Source organism: Pleurodeles waltl, chromosome 11 (genome assembly GCF_031143425.1).
Source record: "Pleurodeles waltl isolate 20211129_DDA chromosome 11, aPleWal1.hap1.20221129, whole genome shotgun sequence".
NCBI lineage: Eukaryota > Metazoa > Chordata > Amphibia > Caudata > Salamandridae > Pleurodeles > Pleurodeles waltl.
This window is the reverse complement of record NC_090450.1, coordinates 1,023,937,168-1,023,956,365: the sequence shown is the minus strand read 5'-3', so window position 1 is coordinate 1,023,956,365 and position 19,198 is coordinate 1,023,937,168. Positions and strand designations below refer to the sequence as shown.

The 19,198-nt window shown below is 49.1% G+C and overlaps 1 protein-coding gene across 1 annotated transcript in view; it reads left to right on the top strand.

Annotated features, from left to right (window-relative positions):
* The window catches only part of TMEM132B (transmembrane protein 132B), an 816,836-nt gene that overhangs the window by 198,909 nt on the left and 598,729 nt on the right, over positions 1-19,198 (top strand). The window lies entirely within an intron of this gene.

Genomic DNA, 19,198 nt, shown 5'->3' with positions numbered 1-19,198 from the left:
TTGTTACAATCTGAAACATCAGAGACCTGGTGCTTTGTTACAATCTGACACTTCAGAGACCTGGAGCCTTGCTACAATTTGACACATCAGAGACCTGGAGCCGTGTTACAATCTGACACTTCAGAGACCTGGAGCCTTGCTACAATCTGACACATCAGAGACCTCGAGCCGTGTTACACTCTGACACATCAGAGGCCTGGAGCTGTGTTACACTCTGACACATCAGAGACCTGGAGCCGTGTTACAATTTGACACATCAGAGACCTGCAGCCGTGTTACAATCTGACACACCAGAAACCTGGAGCTGTGTTACAATCTGACACACCAGAGACCTGGAGCTGTGTTATATTCTGACACACCAGAGACCTGGAGCTGTGTTGTAATCTGACACATCAAAGACCTGGAGCCGTGTTACACTCTGACACATCTGAGACCTGGAGCCGTGTTACAATCTGACAAATTAGAGACCCGGAGCCTTGTTACAGTCTGACAAATTAGAGACCTGGAGCCGTGTTACAGTCTGACAAATTAGAGACCTGGAGCTGTGTTACAGTCTGACAAATTAGAGACCTGGAGCTGTGTTATAGATAATCTGACACAGACCGGAGCCATGCTACAATCTGACACATCAGAGGCCTGGAGCCGTGTTACAATTTGACACATCAGAGACCTGGAGCTGTGTCATAATCTGACACACCAGAAACCTGGTGCTGTGTTACAGTCTGCCAAATCAGAGATTTGGAGCTGTGTTACAATCTGACACATTAGAGACCTGGAGCTGTGTTATAGATAATCTGAAACAGACCGGAGCCATGCTACAATCTGACACATCAGAGAACTGGAGCTGTGTTGCAATCTGACACATCAGAGACCTGGAGCCTTGTTACAATCTGACACATCAGAGACCTGGAGCCCTGTTACACTCTGACACATCAGAGGCCTAGAGCCTTGTTACAATCTGACACATCAGAGACCTGGAGCCGTGTTACAATCTGACACATCAGAGGCCTAGAGCCTTGTTACAATCTGACACATCAGAGACCTGGAGCCGTGTTACAATCCGACAACCCGAGAAACCTGGTGCTGTGTTACAGTCTGACATATCAGAGACTTGGAGCTGTGTTACAATCTGACACATCAGAGACCTGGAGCTGTGTTACAATCTGACACATCAGAGACCTGGAGCTGTGTTATATTCTGACACATCAGAGACCAGGAGCCATGTTATAATCTGACACATCAGAGACCTGGAGCCTTGTTACAATCTGACACATCAAAGACCTGGAGCCGTGTTACAATCTGACATATCAGAGACCTGGAGCCTTGTTACAATCTGACACACCAGAGACCTGGAGCCTTGTTACAATTTGACACTTCAGAGACCTGGAGCCGTGCTACAATCTGACACATCAGAGACCTGGAGCCGTGTTACAATTTGACACATCAGAGACCTGCAGCCGTGTTACAATTTGACACACCAGAAACCTGGAGCTGTGTTACAATCTGACACACCAGAGACCTGGAGCTGTGTTAAATGCTGACACATCAGAGACCTGGAGCCGTGTTACACTCTGACACATCAGAGACCTGGAGCCTTGTTACAATCTGACACATCAGAGACCTGGAGCCCTGTTGCAGTCTGACACATCAGAGAACTGGAGCTGTGTTACAATCTGCCACTTCAGAGACCTGGAGCCTTGTTACAATCTGCCACTTCAGAGACCTGGAGCTGTGTTGTAATCTGACACATCAGAGACCTGGAGCTGTGTTACACTGTGACACATCAGAGGCCTGGAGCCTTGTTACAATCTGACACATCAGAACCCTGGAGCTGTGTAACAGTCTGACAAATTAGAGACCTGGAGCAGCTAATCTGACACAGACCGGAGCCATGCTCCAATCTGACACATCAGAGACCTGGAGCCCTGTTGCAATCTGAAACATCAGAGACCTGGAGCCCTGTTGCAATCTGAAACATCAGAGACCTGGAGCCCTGTTGCAGTCTGACACATCAGAGAACTGGAGCTGTGTTACAATCTGACACATCAGAGACCTGGAGCCCTGTTGCAATCTGAAACATCAGAGACCTGGAGCCCTGTTGCAATCTGAAACATCAGAGACCTGGAGCCCTGTTGCAATCTGAAACATCAGAGACCTGGAGCCTTGTTGCAATCTAACACGTCAGAGACCTGGAGCAGTTGTGTTATATTCTGACACATCACAGACCTTGAGCTGTGTTGTAATCTGACACATCAGAGACCTGGAGCTGTGTTACAATTTGACACATCAGAGACCTGGAGCTGTGTTGTAATCTGACACATCAGAGGCCTGGAGCCGTGTTACAATTTGACACATCAGAGACCTGGAGCTGTGTTATAATCTGACACACCAGAAACCTGGTGCCGTGTTACAGTCTGCCAAATCAGAGAATTGGAGCTGTGCTACAATCTGACACATCAGAGAACTGGAGCTGTGTTGCAATCTGACACATCAGAGACCTGGAGCCTTGTTACAATCTGACACATCAGAGACCTGGAGCCCTGTTACACTCTGACACATCAGAGGCCTAGAGCCTTGTTACAATCTGACACATCAGATACCTGGAGCCGTGTTACAATCCGACACACCAGAAACCTGGTGCTGTGTTACAGTCTGACAAATCAGAGACTTGGAGCTGTGTTACAATCTGACACATCAGAGACCTGGAGCTGTGTTATATTCTGACACATCAGAGACCAGGAGCCATGTTATAATCTGACACACCAGAAACCTGGTGCCGTGTTACAGTCTGCCAAATCAGAGACTTGGAGCTGTGTTACAATCTGACACATTAGAGACCTGGAGCTGTGTTGCAATCTAACACGTCAGAGACCTGGATAGTTGTGTTATATTTTGGCACATCAGAGACCTGGAGCCGTGTTACAACCTGACACAGACCTGAGCCGTGTTACAATCTGATATATCAGAGACCTGGAGCTGTGGTATAAACTGAAACATCAGGTTACATCAACCATGATACAAATTCAAACATTACAGGCCTTCGGCTTTGTTACTGTCTGACATTTATGGTTCTTGGAGCACATTGTAACACATCCATTTCCTGGACACATGATACAGTGTGACACATGCAGTTCCTAGAGCCTCTTGACATGTCTTGTTCCTGGCGCCATTTTACAGTCAGACACAGACAATTCCTGGAGCTAGGTTAAAATCGGACACATCCTGTTGCTGAAGCCATGTTACACTCACCCATCAGGTTTCTGGAGTTGTGTTATGGTCAGACACAGTAAGACGTACCTGGCTTCTGAAAGTATGTTACAGTCTGATATGTCCAGTCCCTGCAGCCTCTTGACATGTCTTGTTCCTGGAGCCATGTTTCAGTCAGACACAACCAGTTCCCTGGAGCCATGCTTTAGTGAGACACATCCGGTTCCTGTAGCCATGGTACAGTCAGACACAGCCGGTTCCTGTAGCCACGATACATTACCTGTTCTGTGTGTGAAGCTTGTACTTCTGCCTTTCTTGTACCTGTTCTGTGTGTGGGTGAAGCATGCACTTCTGCCTGTTCCGTATCTGTTCCGTGTGAAGCTTGTACTTCTACCTTTCTTGTACCTGTTCTGTGTGTGGGTGAAGCATGCACTTCTGCCTGTTCCGTACCTGTTCCGTGTGAAGCTTGTACTTCTACCTTTCTTGTACCTGTTCTGTGTGTGGGTGAAGCTTGCACTTCTGCCTGTTCTGTACCTGTTCTGTGTGTGTTAAGCTTGCACTTCTGCCTGTGGTGTACTTCTTCTGTGTTTGAGTGAAGCTTGCTCTCCTGTCTGTGGTGTGGCTGTGTGTGAGTAAATCTTGCACCTCTGCTTCTCCTGTAGCTGTATTGTATGAGTGAAGCTTGCACTTCTGCCTCTGGTGTACCTGTGTGTGAGTGAACCTTGCACTTCTTCTTGTATGTGTGTTAAGCTTGCACTTCTGCCTGTGGTGTACTTCTTCTTTGTGTGAGTGAAGCTTGCTCTCCTGTCTGTGCTGTAGCTGTGTGTGAGTAAATCTTGCACCTCTGCATCTGCTGTACCTGTCCTGTGTGTGAGTGAAGCTTGTACCTCTGCCTCTGCTGTACCTGTCCTGTGTGTGGGTGAAGCTTGCACCTCTTCCTCTGCTGTACCTGTCCTGTGTGAGTGAAGCTTGCACTTCTGCCTCTGCTGTACCTGTTCTGTGTGTAGGTGAAGCTTGTACCTCTGCCTCTGCTGTACCTGTTCTGTGTGTAGGTGAAGTTTGCACTTCTGCCTCTGTTGTACCTTTCCTGTGTGAGAGAAGCTTGCACTTCTTCCTCTGCTGTACCTGTTCTGTGTGTAGGTGAAGCTTGCACTTTTGCCTCTGCTGTACCTGTCCTGTGTGAGTGAAGCTTGTACCTCTGCCTCTGCTGTACCTGTTCTGTGTGTAGATGAAGCTTGCACTTCTGCCTCTGCTGTACCTGTCCTGTGTGTGTGAAGCTTGCACCTCTTCCTCTGCTGTACCTGTCCTGTGTGTGGGTGAAGCTTGCACCTCTTCCTCTGCTGTACCTGTTCTGTGTGTAGGTGAAGCTTGCACTTCTGCCTCTGCTGTACCTGTCCTGTGTGAGTGAAGCTTGCACTTCTGCCTCTGCTGTACCTATCCTGTGTGAGTGAAGCTTGCACTTCTGCCTCTGCTGAACCTGTCATGTGTGAGTGAAGCTTGCGCTTCTTCCTCTGCTGTACCTGTTCTGTGTGTAGGTAAAGCTTGCACTTCTGCCTCTGCTGTACCTGTCCTGTGTGTGAGTGAAGCTTGTACCTCTGCTGTACCTGTTCTGTGTGTAGGTGATGCTTGTACCTCTTCCTCTGCTGTACCTGTTCCTTGTGTGGGTGAAGCTTGCACCTTCACCCACACACTGACTGGTCTGACTGGTCTTATCCAGCTGCCACCTCCAGACAACCAATATACAAACCTTGGGGGAGAGCCCTGTCTCTCTGGTTTGTAAAACAATGTCCTTCCTGGGTGGAGGAGCTAACACCCCCTCCCCCAGGAATGTGCACTCCCCTCGCAGTGAGCTTCAAAGAGCTTACTACCCTTGAACCTCGACCCCCAGGCCTGCTGCTAGCAGCAGATGGCCTCCCCCTTTACAAGCCCCCACTTTTGGTGAGAGCAAAGGCGGCAAACCACACAAAGGGTAGGGGGAGTGGCCCCACCTGGCATGCAGCACCCCTGAGCTGTTTTCTGCAAGGTGGACCCTCCATTTCATTTTCCTCAATCTTAGATGGAAGGAAAATGGTCAATCATGTTTACGGAAGTGACCCTTGCCACAGGAAGTGACACTGCTATGGGTGGAGCCATCCAAAGTTAGGTGTCCCATTGGACGTTACCAGGTATCCCCTAAAGCCCCAACTAAATTCAGTATTTAGTGGGCTCCCCTAGACCAAGAAATCTGATTGGAAGGACACGAAGAAGAACCAATGCACGAGAACTGTGGACCTGCTGCATCAAGAAAATGTGCTTAACCCTGCCTGCTGCACCCAGGACCTGACAATCGCTGCTGCAGAGAAACTGGACACTGGACTGACCTCAAGAAACCCAGAGGACCTCCATGCTTTACCAGTCGCCCAGGAACTCCCTCCTGAGTGGAGGTGCCACTCTGCAACAACCAAGGAACCAGCAACCCAGTGAGGGTCACTTCACTGACTGGCCAAAATCTCCTGAACCAGAAGTAGCAGCCGGAGTTGACAACACACCAACGACCAGGAGGGCAAACTCTGCAAGTGTGCCAAGGTTGGTGCCCCAGTGATTGTACCGTACCAATACCCTGGGTACTGGTTGGCTGATGTCGCACACCAGGAAAACCAGCACGCCCAGAGCTGAAAAAGGACCAGGAAGAAGCCCCAGTCAAGGGACTTCAGGAATACCCTGGACCTCCTTCCAGAGTGCCCATGTTGTCCTGTAAGCGACCGACAAAGAGACCTTCCAGCAAATCCTAAGGATTGGCTCTGCACCCGGCCACCTTGTGCTCTGCAACAAAAAAACAGCTGTGCCCCAAGGGTCCCTCACCCCTTGTGACCTCCACACTCTAAGGGGATCCTAGGGCATCACCTTTAAAGCTGCAAGAACAGACCTTTTCCAAGTGGTCGCCCTCAGTGGCCCTGCACCCGCTCCAAGAGCCGCCAGAACTTCTCCAGCTGGCCCAGCGTGCCAACCGACAACCATAACGGAACTTGGTAAAGCTACTGTGTGATTTTATATGTATTGTTAACGGTGTCTTCCTGTTGATTCCTATGGTGCGTAATTACGCACAAAAAGACTGCATTTATTAAAACTTCAAAAATCCATATGTTCAAAAGTACTTAAATTTTTTTGATGATCTTGGTCTTAAAATTTATATAAAAATCTAGAGTATTTTAATAACATTGGTCTGGAGTTATTCCTTGAGTGTGTGTGGTGCATGAATGATACTGTGAGTAAAACAAATGCTTTGCACTTCTGCAAGATTAGCCTAACTGCTCGACCCGCTACCATAAAAACTAGAGCATTAGATGATCTAGGTTTTACCTCTGTAAACCAACGTGTGGGCGCCTGGAGCCCCTGCACAGCGTGCCTAGCTTTGCACCCTACATAGAGGGCAAGCCTCCTATACTGAGGGGAGTACACAGTGCACGCCCCCTCCGTCACAGCCCGTGACCCCGCCCCTTTAACAACGAAACAACACACCTGTCACTGGTGCCCTCAGCTGGAAGCGCATCGAAGCTCAGCTGCTGCCTTAAATAACAAGAGACTGATAGAGCTGCCCCGGTTACTGGTGCCCTCAGCTGGAAGCGCCTCGAAGCTCAGCTGCTGCTTTAAATAACAAGAGATAGAGCTGTCCCTGTCACTCGTGCCCTCAGCTGGAAGCGCCTCGAAGCTCAGCTGCTGCTTTAAGTAACTACAGACAGAGAGAGCTGCCCCTGTCACTGGTGCCCTCGGCTGGAGGCGCCTCGAAGCTCAGTTGCTGGTTTAAGTAACTACAGAGAGAGTCGTCCGTCATTGGTGCCCTCGGCTGGAAGCGCCTCGAAGCTCAGCTGCTGCTTTAAATAACAACAGATAGAGCCGCCCTGGTCCACTCAGCTGGAGGCACCTCGAATCTCAGCTGCTGCTTTAAGTAACTACAGACAGATAGAGCTACCCCTGTCACTGGTTCCCTCAGCTGGAAGCGCCTTGAAGCTCAGCTGCTACTTTAAATAACAGGAGACAAAGAGGGCCGCCGCTGTCACTGGTGCCCTCAGCTGGGGGCGCCTAGAGGCTCAGCTGCTGCTTTAAGTAACTGTAGGAGGCTGGACTGGCTTGTAGTGAGTACCAAGGGGTACTTGCACCTTGCACCAGGCCCAGTTATCCCTTATTAGTGTATAGAGGTGTCTAGCAGCATAGGCTGATAGATAAATGGTAGCTTAGCAGAGCAGCTTAGGCTGAACTAGGAGACGTGTGAAGCTACTACAGTACCACAAGTGTCACTTGCACAATATCATAAGAAAACACAATACACAGATATACTAAAAATAAAGGTACTTTATTTTTATGACAATATGCCAAAAGTATCTCAGTGAGTACCCTCAGTATGAGGATAGCAAATATACACAAGATATATATACACAATACCAAAATATGCAGTAATAGTCTTAGAAAACAGTGCAAACAATGTATAGTTACAATAGGATGCAATGGAGACACATAGGGATAGGGGCAACACAAACCATATACTCCAAAAGTGGAATGCGAACCACAAATGGACCCCAAACCTATGTGACCTTGTAGAGGGTCGCTGGGACTATTAGAAAATAGTAAGGGTTAGAAAAATAGCCCACCCCAAGACCCTGAAAAGTGAGTGCAAAGTGCACTAAAGTTCCCCAAAGGACATAGAAGTCGTGATAGGGGAATTCTGCAGGAAAGACACAAACCAGCAATGCAACAACGATGGATTTCCAGTCGAGGGTACCTGTGGAACAAGGGGACCAAGTCCAAAATTCACAAGCAAGTCGGAGATGGGCAGATGCCCAGGAAATGCCAGCTGCGGGTGCAAAGAAGCTGCTACTGGACTGTAGAAGCTTAGGTTTCTGCAGGAACGCAAAGGGCTAGAGACTTCCCTTTTGGAGGACGGATCCCTCACGCCGTGGAGAGTCGTGTAGAAGTGTTTTCCCGCCGAAAGACCACCAACAAGCCTTGCTAGCTACAAATCGTGCGGTAAGGGTTTTTGGATGCTGCTGTGGCTCAGGAGGGATCAGGATGTTGCAAATTATGTCAGGAGACAGAGGGGACGTCGAGCAAGACAAGGAGCCCTCTCAGCAGCAGGTAGCACCTGGAGAAGTGCCAGAAACAGGCACTACGAGGATGTGTGAAATGGTGCTCACCCGAAGTCGCACAAAGGAGTCCCACGTCGCCGGAGAACAACTTAGGAGGTCGTGCAATGCAGTTTAGAGTGCCGTGGACCCAGGCTGGACTGTGCACAAAGGATTTCTGCCGGAAGTGCACGGAGGCCGGAGTAGCTGCAAAAGTTGCGGTTTCCAACAATGCAGTCTGGCGTGGGGAGGCAAGGACTTACCTCCACCAAACTTGGACTGAAGAGTCACTGGACTGTGAGAGTCACTTGGACAGAGTTGCTGGATTCAAGGGACCTCGCTCGTTGTGCTGAGAGGAGACCCAAGGTACTGGTGATGCAGTTCTTTGGTGCCTGCGGTTGCAGGGGGACGATTCCGTCGACCCACGGGAGATTTCTTCGGAGCTTCTAGTGCAGAGAGGAGGCAGACTACCCCCACAGCATGCACCACCAGGAAAACAGTCGAGAAGGCGGCAGGATCAGCGTTACAGAGTTGCAGTAGTCGTCTTAGCTACTATGTTGCAGTTTTGCAGGCTTCCAGCGCGGTCAGCAGTCGATTCCTTGGCAGAAGGTGAAGAGAGAGATGCAGATGAACTCGGATGAGCTCTTGTATTCGTTATCTAAAGTTTCCCCAGAGACAGAGACCCTAAATAGCCAGAAAAGAGGGTTTGGCTACCTAGGAGAGAGGATAGGCTAGCAACACCTGAAGGAGCCTATCAGAAGGAGTCTCTGACGTCACCTGGTGGCACTGGCCACTCAGAGCAGTCCAGTGTGCCAGCAGCACCTCTGTTTCCAATATGGCAGAGGTCTGGAGCACACTGGAGGAGCTCTGGACACCTCCCAGGGGAGGTGCAGGTCAGGGGAGTGGTCACTCCCCTTTCCTTTGTCCAGTTTTGCACCAGAGCAGGGCTAAGGGGTCCCTGAACCGGTGTAGACTGGCTTATGCAGAAATGGGCACCAAATGTGCCCATGAAAGCATTTCCAGAGGCTGGGGGAGGCTACTCCTCCCCTGCCTTCACACCATTTTCCAAAGGGAGAGGGTGTAACACCCTCTCTCAGAGGAAGTCCTTTGTTCTGCCATCCTGGGCCAGGCCTGGCTGGACCCCAGGAGGGCAGAAGCCTGTCTGAGGGGTTGGCAGCAGCAGCAGCTGCAGTGAAACCCCTGAAAAGGCAGTTTGGCAGTACCAGGGTCTGTGCTACAGACCACTGGGATCATGGGATTGTGCCAACTATGCCAGGATGGCATAGAGGGGGCAATTCCATGATCATAGACACGTTACATGGCCATATTCGGAGTTACCTTGGTGAAGCTACATATAGGTGGTGACCTATATGTAGTGCACGCGTGTAATGGTGTCCCCGCACTCACAAAGTCCGGGGAATTGGCCCTGAACAATGTGGGGGCACCTTGGCTAGTGCCAGGGTGCCCTCACACTAAGTAACTTTGCACCTAACCTTTACCAGGTAAAGGTTAGACATATAGGTGACTTATAAGTTACTTAAGTGCGGTGTAAAATGGCTGTGAAATAACGTGGACGTTATTTCACTCAGGCTGCAGTGGCAGGCCTGTGTAAGAATTGTCAGAGCTCCCTATGGGTGGCAAAAGAAATACTGCAGCCCATAGGGATCTCCTGGAACCCCAATACCCTGGGTACCTCAGTACCATATACTAGGGAATTATAAGGGTGTTCCAGTAAGCCAATGTGAATTGGTAAAATTGGTCACTAGCCTGTTAGTGACAATTTGAAAGGAATGAGAGAGCATAACCACTGAGGTTCTGGTTAGCAGAGCCTCAGTGAGACAGTTAGGCACCACACAGGGAACACACACATATATGCCACAAACTTATGAGCACTGGGGTCCTGACTAGCAGGGTCCCAGTGACACATAACAAACATACTGAAAACATAGGGTTTTCACTATGAGCAATGGGTCCTGGCTGGCAGGATCCCAGTGAGACAGTGAAAACACCCTGACATACACTCACAAACAGGCCCAAAGTGGGGGTAACAAGGCTAGAAAGAGGCTACTTTCTCACAGTAACTACATACAGAGAGCCGACCCGGTCACTAGTGCCCTCAGCTGGGGGCGCCTTGAAGCTCTGCTGCTTTTTAAATAACTACATACAGAGCCGCCCCTGCCACTGGTGCCCTCAGCTGGAAGCGCATCGAAGCTCAGCTGCTGCCTCAAATAACAGGAGATAGAGCCGCCCCTGTCACTGGGGCCCTCGGCCGGAAGCGCCTCGAAGCCCAGCTGCTGCTTTAAATAGCAAAAGATAGAGCTGTCCCTGTCACTGGTGCCCTCGGCTGGAAGCGCCTCGAAGCCCAGCTGCTGCTTTAAGTAACTACAGACAGAGAAAGCCGCCCCCGTCACCGGTGCCCTCAGCTGGAAGCGCCTTGAAGCTCAGCTGCTGCTTTAAGTAACTACAGACAGAGAGAGCCGCCCCGGTCACTGGTGCCCTCAGCTGGAAGCGCCTCGAAGCTCATCTGCTGCTTTAAATAACAAGAGATAGAGCCGCCCCGGTCACTGGTACCCTCAGCTGGAAGCGCCTCGAAGCTCATCTGCTGCTTTAAATAGCAAGAGATAGAGCCGCCCCGGTCACTGGTGCCCTCAGCTGGAGGCGCCTCGAAGCTCAGCTGCTGCTTTAAGTAACTACAGACAGATAGAGCCGCCCTTGTCACTGGTGCCCTCGGCTGGAGGCGCCTCGAAGCTCAGCTGCTGCTTCAAGTAACTACAGACAGATAGAGCCGCCCCCGTCACTGGTGCCCTCGGCTGGAAGCGCCTCGAAGCTCAGCTGCTGCTTTAAGTAACTACAGACAGATAGAGCCGACCCCGTCACTGGTGCCCTCGGCTGGAAGCGCCTCGAAGCTCAGCTGCTGCTTTAAGTAACTACAGACAGAGAGAGCCGCCCCGGTCACTGGTGTCCTCGGCTGGAAGCGCCTCGAAGCCCAGCTGCTGCTTTAACTAACTACAGACAGAGAGAGCCGCCCCTGTCACTGGTGCTCTCAGCTGGAAGCGCCTCGAAGCCCAGCTGCTGCTTTAAATAGCTACAGACAGAGAGAGCCGCCCCTGTCACTGGTGCCCTCGGCTGGAAGCGCCTCGAAGCCCAGCTGCTTCTGCTGCTTGGAGACGGAAAGTCCACGAGGATAATCAATAATCCCGGCTAATTGGCGCGTTACAGCTGTTTTTAATTACTGGACGTGCTCCTGGCGGGTAAAGTGCAGACAGAGTCTCAGCTTCCTGCCTTGTGCTGCTAGCCACCTGCTGCTGAGGCCGCCACAAGCAGCGAAGGCGCTTTAATTGTCTTTTTACTGGAGCTGTGACTCATTGAATTCACAGAGGCGCAGCAGGTCCGGGGTTGGTGTTTGACTCTCTAATTAAAACTGTATTAAATGCGTCTTTGATGCCACAGGGGGCAGTCCTGGGTACACACCAGAGCCTCGCGCCAGGCTCACATGTCAGGGTTCATCTTTGTCTGCCCATCAGGTCTCAGTGTTTTACACCTCTATTTATTCAATGACTTCATGAAAACCACAGCAAGTTCTCGGACTGATTGTGCGCGTATTCCTGGCTATCATTCACTGACTACAGATGCTTATGCACTAGGCAAACTCTGCCGCCTTTATGGATCCCTCTGGCCTCTGGGGGGTCTCTGCCGCCTTCATGGATCCCTCTGGCCTCAGGGGGGTCTCTGCTGATCTTTATAGATCTCTCTGAGGCCCCTAGAGGGGTCTCTGCTGCCTTTATGGATCTCTCTGGCCTCTAGAGGAGTCTTTGCAGACCTTCATGGATCTCTCTGGCCTCAGGGGGGTCTCTGCTGATCTTTATAGATCTCTCTGGCCTCTAGAGAGGTCTCAGCCGCCTTTATGGATCTCTCTGGCCTCTAGAGGGGTCTCTGCTGCCTTCATGGATCCCTCTGGCCTCAGGGGGGTCTCTGCCGCCTTTATGGATCTCTCTGGGTTCGGGGGGGGGTCTCTGCTGATCTTTATAGATCTCTCTGAGGCCTCTGGAAGGGTCTCTGCTGCCGTTATGGATCCCTCTGGCCTCTAGAGGGGTCTCTGCTGATCTTCATGGATCTCTCTGGCCTCTAGATGGGTCTCTGCTGATCTTCATGGATCTCTCTGGCCTCTAGAGGGGTCTCAGCAGACCCTCATGGATCCCTCTGGCCTCTAGAGGGGTCTCTGCTGGCCTTTATGGATCTCTATGGCCTCTAGAGGGGTCTCTGCTGGCCTTTATGGATCTCTCTGGCCTCTAGAGGGGTCTTTGCTTGCCTTTATGGATCTCTCTGGCCTCTAGAAGGGTCTTTGCAGACCTTCATGGATCTCTCTGGCCTCTAGAGGGGTCTCTGCTGGCCTTTATGGATCTCTATGGCCTCTAGAGGGGTCTCTGCTGGCCTTTATGGATCTCTCTGGCCTCTAGAGGGGTCTTTGCAGACCTTCAATTATCTCTCTGTTATGGATCTCTCTGACCTCTAGAGGGGCCTCTGCTGGCCTTCATGGATCTCTCTGGCCTCTGGAGGGGTCTTTGCAGACCTTCATGGATCTCTCTGGCCTCTAGAGGGGTCTCTGCTGCCTTTATGGATCCCTCTGGCCTCTAGAGGGGTCTCTGCTGGCCTTTATGGATCGCTCTGGCCTCTAGAGGGGTCTTTGCAGACCTTTATGGATCTCTCTGTTATGGATCTCTCTGGCCTCTAGAGGGGTCTCTGCTGGCCTTCATGGATCTCTCTTGAAGCTCTGTGATTACCTCTATGGAGCCGTCTTTGCTTGTCTCTAGGAAGCTGTTAGGCATGATGTAGCGCTCCGCTTGCCTTGATGGTTATGTCTCAGCGGATCCTACAGGGCCCTCTACTGCTCCTGTACAGCCCTCTGCTACCCCCACAAGTCACACTGAGGCCTTTCATCTTTGAGTGAAAGGAGGGCTGGGGCAGAAGACAGTATTGCCTCAGACATCACCACGGTGTGTTCTTATCCTTGAAACGAACACATGAGCTATGAAGGTTCACACGTGATCATGGACCTGACGCCAGCGACGCACCAGCAGCGATTGATACAGCTTACATCATGCACCGGGGCCGTGTGCAGCCCTGCACCCGCTGCACTGTGGCGCACACTATGTAATCTGCCTGCCTAACAATGTGCGAGTTTGGTGAATTACAGAGTGACGTGAAATGGAAATCAGTGTCCGGTGCTAAGATTTACTGACATGCGTCCTTGTGGCAATGTTTGATACAAGGATGTATTTCACGCTAATAAAGTGCAAAAAATCACAGCTGCTGCCTGAAACAGCTGCTCGCGTTCTGACCGTCAGCGTTGGAGGTCACAGTTTATCGTGAACAGTGTCTAATTAAGCAATGGAACAAAAGAGTATTTTGCAAATGTATGCAACAAGCATTGCACAAAGTGCTCAAAACTCTGCTAATTCTGCTGGTGTCGTTTTAATATCCCCGTCTACCCTGAAGCAGGCTGCGGTGGCCGACAGGTGTCATTTCTTTTCCGAGATCGATTTTTCATAGATCAGTGAGTTGAAGCCACACAACCTGTCCTGTCCCATCCCTGGCAACATGGACACCGAATCTTCATGGAATAGAATCAGGTTGAAGATGGCCACCTGGCGGTGACGTCACACTGCCTTACAGCCACGTCATCAGCCTTACGCAGAGCATCAGAATCTGGATTTCAAATAAGGCTGGAGACCTGGAACTAACACCCCACCAGGATGGTGAGGAATGAAGCTACCGTCGGAGTGTGAGGGAATGATTTGTTGAGAAAGACAGTCTTTCATTTTGACGCATCCCTCCTTCAGCTAAACCTGTTTTGCTTGGAATGCTGCGAGGACCCGTGCTATTGCAGCTGTGCCACTGCTCATGTACATTTCTGTACAGGTTTCTAGGAGCTGCTTTTATTTAAACCCCTATAGTAGCCAATAATTGGCATGAGGGTTGTGCTCCCCATCAAAGTACCTGCGTCAGTGCAGAATAGAATTCAGGGAGCACCTAGGTATTTCTGTTTTAGGTTTAAACCTATAATAACTGATAAAACCCCACCAAAAGGGAAACAGCTCTTAACAGTGTAAACACATAAACACTGACAAACACCTCCACAACCACAAACTAGAATTCCATTCCAAAAAATGTAAATGAGAATTTATTTCTGAAGGGGCCAACACAATGTATCTTTGATGTACAAGGTGGTAGCAAGAAACACGTGCCTAAGATAATTCTGCTTCAGATTTATTGTTTAGAAATGCCTCTAAAATATTGCTTCTTCCGCTTTTTGTTTCCCACGTATTTATGTGTTCAGATTCAAGGGGCGGGGTTTAGGAGCATGAAATACCCTTTTGAGAATTAGTGACCATTATAATCATTTGTGATCTTTTCCCTGGGTTTAACCATTCGACTGATTCGTGGAATGCTGGCTAGTAGAGACTGGGTCTCTAATTAGCAGAGGGATGCACCCTGTCCTTGTAGAGACCACAGTCTTAGTCAGGGAAAGTCACCACACAACCTAAATTATCCTGTGCCCACCCTCCGGTAGCTTGGCACAGAGCAGGCAGGCTTAACTTAGAAGGCAATGTGTTAAGTATTTGTGCAGTAACTCATACAGTAAAAACACCACAAAAAGTACTTCACACCAGTTTAGGAAAATAGATAATATTTATCTGAATAAAATAAGATCAAAACAACAATAATTCAATATGCACAAGTGGAGATATCACTTTTTAAAGGTTTAAACGAGCCTCAATCCTTAAGAATCAGTGGTTGTATTCTCTTAACACACAGTACCTGGGATGCATCAAAAATAATGATGCAGAGGGGCCGAAGAGGAGGAGATGCGCCAAAAAGTAAAGTGATGTGTAGATTTTCCAGGCATGTCAAGGGCGATGCGTTGTTTCTTTCCACAATACCCGGTGATGCGTTGGTTTCCAGGAGCGCAGCCTTGCTTGCTCACTGCAATGCCGGCATATTTTGACACCCAGGGATGATGCACGGAAAACCCAGAACAGGTTGAGCAGAGGCAACAGGTGCTGTGTCAACCCAGCAGGCAGTGCAGTGATTCTTCAGCTGCGAGACAGGCGCTCCATCGATGTGGCAGGCGTGGCGTTGAATTCTTCAGGCGCTGCATCAATTTTCTGATATGCTGAATTTTCTTCTCTTTTGTGAGTCTTTCATAGCCGTGAGACTTCAGAACAGGAGGCAAGCTCAATCCAAGCTCTTGGGGAGCACTTGAGGAGGAAGGCAGATTCCTTCCAGCAGAGTCAGGGAGCAGCAGGCAGCAGGACAACAACAATGAGAGCAGTCCTCCAGCAAATCAGTCAAGATGAGTCCTTTGGGCAGCCAGTATGTCCTTCTGACAGAGTCCAGTTGTACGTCCAGAAGTGTCTGGTTTGATGGGGTCAGAGGCCCATTATATATACACCGAAAAGTGCCTTTGAAGTGAAGGAAACTTCAAAAAGTGATTTTGAAGTGCACAAGTTCCCCTTTCAATCCAGCCCTGTCTGCCAGGAGCCCTAGTGGGCGGTATCAGTCCTTTGTGTGAGGGCAGGCCACTGGCCTTTGAAGTGCAGGAGAGAGCCCCTCCGCCCTTCTTGCCCAGGGAGACCCATTCACTATGCAGATGAATGTAGAAGTGGGTGAATGTCCTGTATTGATTGCTGTCTGGGCAGAATGCATAAATGGGAAGCGGTCATCCAGCACAGGCCAGATGTGGATTGGAGACAGGCTGTAAGGCACAGATGGCAGTCATTGCTGAGAAATGCCTACTTTCTAGAAGTGGCATTTCTGAAATAGTAATGTAGAATCCAACTTCACCAGTAACTAGGATTTCTCACTAACATTCCAACCATACCAAACATGGCTACTCTATTCCTGTCAGATCAGAAAAAAGCATATAAGGGAATTTCTGATGCTGGCCTATGAGAGAAGCCGGCATCACAGTAGCGAAAAACAACGTTAGGGGGTTTTCACTACCAAGGCATGTTAAACGTATAATTACATGTCCTGCCTTTGACTTACATAGCACCATGACCTATAGGTTACCTAGGGCTTACCTTAGGGGTGACTTACATGTGATAAAAGGGGAATTTAAGGCTGGCAAGTAGTTTTGAATGCCAAGTTGAAGGGAGAGTGAAACTGCACACACAGGCCCTGCAATGGCAGGCCTGAAACATGGTTGAAGGGCTTCTTATGTGGGTGGCACAACCAGTGCTGCAGGCCCACTAGTACCATTTGATGTATGGGCCCTGGGGCACAGGCAGTGAAATTGTCTAGGCACTTACAAGTAAATCAGATATGCCAATTGGGGATGAACCAATGTTGCCATGTTTTAGGGAGGGGGCACAAGCACTTCAGCACTGGTTAGCAGCAGTAAAGTGTGCAGAGTCCTACAAACAGCAAATGTGAGGTCAGAAATAGAAGAGTAGGAAGGCAGAAAGTTTGGGGTGACCCTGCAGAGAGGCCAACACTGTCTCATAAGACGTTTGGTCAATATGTACTATCGCATTTACCCACAGAAGCAGAATGGAAAAACCCCTTTGATACATCATCCCCCTTTTCTAACAAGTCAGTATTGATAGAGGATCAATCACCTGCCAACCACCTTAGGCTTTAAACATCCAATGCAAGGCGTGGTGACAGGTAGTGGTGAAAAGAGCGCTGTAGCCATGCACGTGAAACAGTGGTGAAAACATCACGCAAGACTTTGCACATACCAACAACATTTGTCATTGTTAGCTTTATTTCTGTAAGACACAAATACCATAAAAGCACATCACAAAAATCACAATTTTACAAAAATAGACTGTGGATATAAGTCCTTGAATATAAAACATTTTCCCTTTAAGATCATGCCATATAAAATTGTGAAAAAAATGTAAAATTTTCCATAATAAATATCGTAACACAAATATATTCCTAGGTAAAAACGACAGATAGGATAAAATAAAAGTACAAAGCATTCCCATTATGGGCTCCTATTAATGAGATGACTTTAGCATTTTTGTTCTAGCACGCCAAATTTCATCTAAATAGCTTGCTAAGGCAAATGCCACCAGGCCCTCGGTATTAGACCTAAAAATTCTAAGGGCAGTAAAACGATTCTGGAAGCCCATGATTCTACAAAGAGGTACAATCCATTTGATTCGTTTTTTATCATAAGCAGGACAATGGAATAGTACGTGTGCACTACATTCAGGAAGGCAGCAGCCCATCGGACAGAGATTGGCATAAGGATCATCTTTAGACCAAGTACAGGTGAAAGAACGTAGCGGTAGCGAGCCTAGCCTGAATCTGATGTAAAGGGTGCGGGCTCGAGGGAATGTAATCAGATCCATATATCATTCAAACTCGTAGTGACATTTGACTGATGTAAACTTATCTGTCAAACTACCTAAAGGGACCTCTGCTAGTTTTCCCACTTTTAGCCACCGCCAGTGTCAATCCTTTACAACATGTGCCGCATTTTTGGGAAAATCATTGGGGACCATCCAGAAATGGGCCAACCCCAGTTTAGTCAGACTGGCCCTAACGTACTTGCACCAAGGGATTTTTTCCGTGTAATTTCCACTAATCAGAGCTTTCAGCCATGTCCTATACGGGCTAAGTGTGTCCAAGGACCATATTCTGATCCAGTATAATATTGGTTTCAGCGCTGCTATGTGTGCAATAGAGTCTAGGTTCACGTCCATGCGGACAGGCAACGTAGGGGAACTAGTGGGTATTCTGAGAATGGACTTTATAAAAGAGTTTTCAGCAATCTCCAAATCCTTTAGGTTACCATGTCCCCATAGCTCCGCTCCATACAGAGCATTCCCTCTTGCTTGTAGCTTGTATATTTCCATTGCTGGAGTGATTGCGAACCTGGGGGACCTATTTGCAAATCTCAGTACACCACCCAGGTTCTGCTTCAGTGACATATGTGCCCTCGTTATCTGAGCCTGCCATCTATGCGCATCCTCCAGTCTAACCCCCAAGTTCACAAATTCAGCAACTCTCTCCAGCTCTACCCCTTCCGTAAAATGCTCTTTCTTACTTTGTGTTTGTTATCACCAAAGATCATATACTTTGTTTTCATAGAATTAACTTCAAGACCGTGCTCTTTACAGAAAGACGTGAATTTTTGGAGTAAGTTTGTTAAACCGGAAGCAGTTTGGGATAAGAGTAATGTATCGTTCGCAAAGAGCAGGCATGGTGTCTTCACCCCCCCTAGTGTGTACCAACAACATTTATAGCTGCAAGGATTCCCATTTTGTGTGAGACACCTTCTGCTAATCCTGGCTTTTTACCCAGCTGCACTTTACTGCGTGGGGATGGAGCCCAAAGTTACAGTGTTAACAGAAAAAATGTGAGTCCCCGAATACAGCGTGATGCCTGTTAAAAGGCTAGGACTGACTTAAAGTGAGACATTTCCCACAGGGGTACTTGGCAGCTATGAATGTCCACACAACAGTGTGAGAGGAGGCTTCTTTTTACATGGTTAGCCCCCCACTTTTTGCCTGATGTTGATGTGTCCTACAAGTTGTAGTGCCCGGGGCCCCTGCTAACCAGGATCCCTGGGCCAGAGCTCTTTCCCTAAATCTGTTGTGATGCTTGGTGCAATTGGATACACTCTTACACATCACTGTAAGACCCCAGTACCCAGGACATGGGATATTAGGGGTAGGCCCCAAGGGCAGCAGCTCTGATTGTGCCACCGTCTAGGGCCCTGCACCCAGATGCACCCAGCACTGAAATACCAGGCTGAGTGTGCTGGGGCAAACCTAAAAAGGCAAACTCGACATGGCACACTCCATGTGTGCCCTGTCCACCCTGCACTGCATATGTTATGGGTAGGTCACCCCTCTGGCAGGCCTTACAGCTTTAAG